General features: G+C 40.9%; 1 pseudogene; it reads right to left on the bottom strand.

Annotated features, from left to right (window-relative positions):
* Positions 1–408: 408 nt before the first annotated feature.
* Positions 409–1,715, bottom strand: LOC100350986 (ras-related protein Rab-7a pseudogene; annotated as a pseudogene).
* Positions 1,716–5,569: the final 3,854 nt, after the last annotated feature.

Below are 5,569 nucleotides of genomic sequence, written 5' to 3'. Positions count from 1 at the left end.
GTAAAATAAATGACCTCCATTAGGTCAAGGCTTTTATTTCATCAGTTAAGCAACCCATTGAAAAGGGAGTGTTTCTTTCTTGCTAAGTCCCAGATTCACTTTATGTTCCTCAAACAAGTGGCAGGAATGAGCCACATCAGTGAGCAAGGCAACTGAAGCCTCTGCCCTTTTTGGTTAGCATTTCATTGGGATAACTTAGGTTGAACTGAGGGCTTGGCTCAGGGCAATGCTATGTAGCCAACCTATGCCTGGAGTGCCTCCTGTTGCCATCCAGTGAAATTGTAATTTTGGAGGAGAGCTCTTGCTCATCTCCAGTATCTCACTGTTTAAGTGATGTCCTCCTCTTCATAAGACCAGAACTGCATGGAAAAACCTAACCATCTTCTCCAGCTTGGGAAATAATGATAATTTTTTTTTCTTACACTAATTTATACATTTTTAATTGGTTGCGTATATTAACATGTACTATAAGATTTTTTTCTAAGAAGCATTACATAATAAATGGATACTGTAAAAAGATCTGATTAGTTAAAAGTAACAAGTATTAACAGATACATACAAAACTCAGCCTGATGAGACTGGGTGTGAGCCTGTAATGAAGCGCAGGGCACCAGCCTTCCCAAGGGGCAGCCTTCAAGGAGGGGGCGGGGTATAGGGTAAAAAGACCACAAGACCGTTAAAAAAATCAGATAACTAATTGGACAGATTAACTGTAAACAGTTCTCTCTCTCCAGTGGACACAAAGAATAAGCTTCCAATGCTGACTCCACGTGAGAACACGCTGTGCGGCCGGCCTGTCCTGCAGCCACACACGAGGGCTCATGTGGTGGGCGGGCAGGCCCCTAGGAGCTGCCCCAGGCATGGGCTAGAGTTTGCCTGCTCGCATCAGATCTGTGTGTGTGTGTGAGAGAGAGAGATGTGTTGGGCGTGACTGTCTGGAGGGTTTCTTTTGGCAGCTGGAGGTGAGAGATGATCTGTTTGGTTTAGGAGAGGAGAGGGGCTTGTGTCTGAAGGCCTAAGTGTGTTCTTGTTGTGAAGACTCTGTGCTCTACTCTCACTGCCTCTTCAGCAGCTGCAGCTTTCTGCGGAGGTCTTGGCCCGGTCGTTCTTGTCCAGTTTGATGGGTTCCGGAAATTCATTGTACAGTTCCACCTCCGTTTCCTGTTTAAGTGCATTCTGTGCAATCGTCTGGAAGGCCTGCTCCACGTTGATGGCCTCCTTGGCACTGGTTTCGAAGTAGGGAATGTTGTTTTTGCTGTAGCACCAGGCCTGTGCCCTCTTTGTGGCCACTTGTCTGTTTTCGAGGTCGATCTTATTTCCCAACACAACAAAGGGGAAGTTTTCCGGATCCCGGGGACTGGCCTGGATGAGAAACTCATCTCTCCAGCTATCAAGCGTTTTGAAGGTGTTGGGGGCGGTCACGTCGAATACCAGAACGCAGCAGTCCGCACCTCTGTAGAAGGCTACACAGAGAGACTGGAACCATTCCTGTCCTGCTGTGTCCCAGATCTGCATCGTAACTAGCCTGTCATCTACCATCACCTCCTTGGTCAGAAAGTCTGCTCCTATTGTGGCTTTGTACTGGTTCCTGAATTTCTTGTTCACGTACTGGTTCATGAGTGATGTCTTACCAACTCCAGAATCTCCCAAGATGATCACCTTCAGCAACACTTTCTTCCGAGAGGTCATCTTTCAAACTCCAGCAACAGGTGAAGGAGATCATGCACTTGTGATGTAAACAGGCACCGGGAAATAATGATAATAAAAATAACAAGTTCTTGTTCAATGGCCTTGCATATATTAACTAATGTAATGCTCACTGCAGTCTACAGGCTACATTCTATTCATGACCCTCATTAGTAGGATGACCAAACTGATGTACAGAGAGGTAGAGCGTGTTGCCATAGTATCCCAGCTAAAGGACACCATGGGGCTGGTACTTACTAAGGGAAAACTGGTGGTTATCACCTCTTTCCTCACCCAAACTCCTTTCTCAAAGCCAGGAGACAAGATGACCTAGAGAGGATTCAGGGAAAAGAGAAGGTCATCTCTTTTAGACAGGAACCCCACAAAGTGTACTTCACTTCACATAATACCTATGTTTCTGAAATACCTTTGAAAGTCTCCCTTATACAAATCAGTCCCTCTTTTCTGCTTTTCAGTCTTTGATAAAATACCCAATGAGTTTCATAGGTTCTTTCACTATACTGTAATTTTCTTGAATGGATTATGACATAAAATAATAATCAGATGTTAATTGGGGCTGGAGAATCTCTTTTATGACATGGTGGTATTTTCTCCAATAGGTGCTTATTAAAAATGGGTTATCACCTATAAGCCCTCTAGCTCATGCTAATAGAAAAGTTGACACTATCTTTCATCTCTACAGTGCTTGCGTTCTTTTAGAATTGGCTGCCCTCTAATTAATTCCATCAGGAAAACATTGCTTTGCAGCATTTGGGAGGATTTTAAAATTATTTCCCATAGCTAGGAAACATATTAGTTTTCTTTTCTCTTCCATATGTAAAGGTCACTTGTATTTCTGTGACTTTTACTAAGGTGAACCTGAACTGAAGATTAATAAATGTAATGCTATTCCCAACTAGGTTTGTGAACCCAGTGACAACATTGTCTTGAAGTAGCCAATTACTGAGACTCTCCACCAGTTAACAATGGAAAGTGAGAAGTAGAATGTTAGATATGCACTGGCTTTGACCTACTCTTTGAAATAATACTTCCTGTGATTGATTTTCATATGTTCTTTGAAACTGCAGAACATTTGGATGTGCAAGAAATCAATCACCAATGTAAAGCTTTAATCCAAATGATTACTCATCTTATAATGGGTACATTAAAGTAGTTTGTCCCTCCTAAGACTTTTTGAGGAAGTACACAGAAGGGTTTCAGGAACAATTTATGTGTATTTGCTGGTTAGAAAAATTGGAGTTATATTCACTCTTTGTTTAATAGAGTTGATATTTCTTCAAGGTGTGGAAACATAAGACAAAATGCCCTTGACTATCAGGTCATCAATTTAAGAGGCTGTTGTTTTCTGGGTAGTTAGAGTTCAAGATTTGTAATATTTGACAATCATTTGTGGTTTCCTTCTGAGTGGAATGGATTTTCAAATCACAAACCACAAGGCAAGCATCAAAGTGAATGTGAAAATCAATGACCCATCGTAGTTGCAAGTATGTAGATGGCCATGCCATGGTGAGTGGACCATGTGGAGGAGGACATGCTTGATGAAGACCAGACAAGGACACTTCTCTCTCTGCCTTCTGCTCCCACCACCCTGAGCTGCCATTGAAATGTGTCAGTGAACTTAAGTCAAGTAATAGTCTGTGACTAATCTCTGTGTAGCTTCTAAGCCATTTTCCCCATTTCAATTTAGCAGAAGCTTCTGCCTTCAACAGTTGCCCCTCCCTCCTCTGAGATGGCTGCTGCCATGCTTCTTTGCATAGAGCATACCCTAGGTCCTTCTGCCTGCAATGGCACTTGGAACCTGAAACCCTGTTGACCAGAAAACGGGATGTTGCTAAGACCTTCCATGGGAAGTCAGTAGCTGCACACTAGGAAAATACAAATTTATTTTATTTTTACTTATAGATAGTCACTGTTTTGTGAACACTTCCTATTTGCAGGTATTTTGGCAGCATATGTATGAATTTCATCCCCCAAGATTCTCTGGAGGTAGCTGTGAGGTAGACCTCGTTATGCCCTTTTTACACATAAGGAGGCAGAGCATCAGAGAAATGAAGTAACTTGTCCAAAGTGATTTAAGACCAGGTCTCTATCTGTATACATGAAATATGTATAACTTAAAATTTTAAAAGCAGGTCTGTACCTTCAGCCACAGCACAAAAATTAAACACCAATAATTTAAACCCAGAGTTCAATGTCCCTCTCAATGTGATCTCTTTTTCTGTTTGCTTTTTCTAAGATAAGTATTTTTTGAATATTTAGAATACTTTTATATTTAAAGAAAAGTTATAAAGATAGTACACAGTTACACAAATCCTGAACCAGAGTTTCATTGTTAACATCTTACATTGATAACAAGGAACAATATGTTGCTATGCTATTATTCTCTAAATTTTCCTGATTTATTTGTATTTATGTAACTTTTGCCTAATGTCATTTTCTATTCCAGGACCACATATTGAATACCAAATTTCACTGAATGATCCATATCGCCTTAGACTCCTAGGGACTATGACAGTCTCTCAGATTTTTCTTCTGGTTTGATGATCTTGACAGTTTTGGGGAGTACTGATCAGACATTTTCTATCTGATACAATATGGTCTATATGATGGTTTTCTCTGAGATCTATATTGATTGTCAAACAAGTGCCTGATAGCTGCATCAGGAGCGTTTCCTGAGTAAGCTGTGTATTGTCAGAGCCAAGGCATGTGGATGAGAACAGCAACTGCTCTTTGCTATGCCAGGGTTAATATTAAATGAGTACCTTAGGAAACACAGCAAGGATAGCTACATTCCTTGGTGTAAGTCAAGAGAAGGACATAGTTTATAAGAAATCCTTCACCCTAGACATATCCCTCTCTCACACACACCAGATATTTACAAGAAAGTTAGAAATTTTCAGAATAATATGTCAGTTGAAGGCATGATTTCAGTTAATGATAAAATTGTCATTGTAAATGTTATGTCTGTGGCCAACAAAAACAGATGTCCACATAACAATTTGGAGCCATGCAATGCATAAAGCAATTTGTAGATAATTTCCTAAACAGATACAGGAGCAAAATGTATCCATTGTCAATTAGATGTACATCTAGGCTGTAAGTCTAATTGACCAGTTAATTTCCAGGCTGTCTCAAGAGCAACTAAACATGGTTTACAATGGAGCCTTGGTACTGCACCTCAGGACAACAGAAAATTGGCATATAAAAGAACAGATTTCTCTGCTTTTCAAGGAACAGAGAATTCAGTGTGGTGTGTCATCCATGCAAAATCAGGTGCTCCACCAAGCTGTTGGTGACTCAGTCTGAATGGTTAATGTAATGGGATAGTAATGAATCATCTTCATTAAAGAGACCAGCAGCTAAAACCATTGTAAAAAAAGGCATCTTTATCCAAGTTGTGATATTAGAGACATGGTTATGAGACCAACTATTCACTCATTTTAGAGAACAAAACCTCATCAGTGGAAGTGCTTTCCAATGGTTGTTCTACAGAACACACTGGAGTTTTTGCTGGTTGACAGTGTTCCTGTCCAGCCTCTTCCCAGGCTCACTGCTGCCAGAAGATTCTGTCTCAGTGTCGGCGTCCACTGAAAGCTCCTCACCCTCCTTTAGGTGAGGAGCCTTTATCTCCCACTCTGATAACTACAAATAAAAATAATGCTTTCATTTTTCACAGGAGCAAAGAATATTCTCTAGAATAAATAGACAAGTTTCATTATCACAGGAAAATGACATCGCAGGCATCAGTCAAGGTGAGTTTTCATAACACCCCATTTATAGTCAGGGGCTTTCATGTGCTTCCCCTCTGCTCCTCCTGTCCAGCTGCCGTTGGTTCCAGGAATATCTGTGATCTGGGATCATG

This window comes from Oryctolagus cuniculus, chromosome 6, assembly GCF_964237555.1.
Source record: "Oryctolagus cuniculus chromosome 6, mOryCun1.1, whole genome shotgun sequence".
Lineage (NCBI taxonomy): Eukaryota > Metazoa > Chordata > Mammalia > Lagomorpha > Leporidae > Oryctolagus > Oryctolagus cuniculus.
Note: the sequence above shows the minus strand (reverse complement) of the source record. Positions and strands in the feature narration are given on the sequence as shown.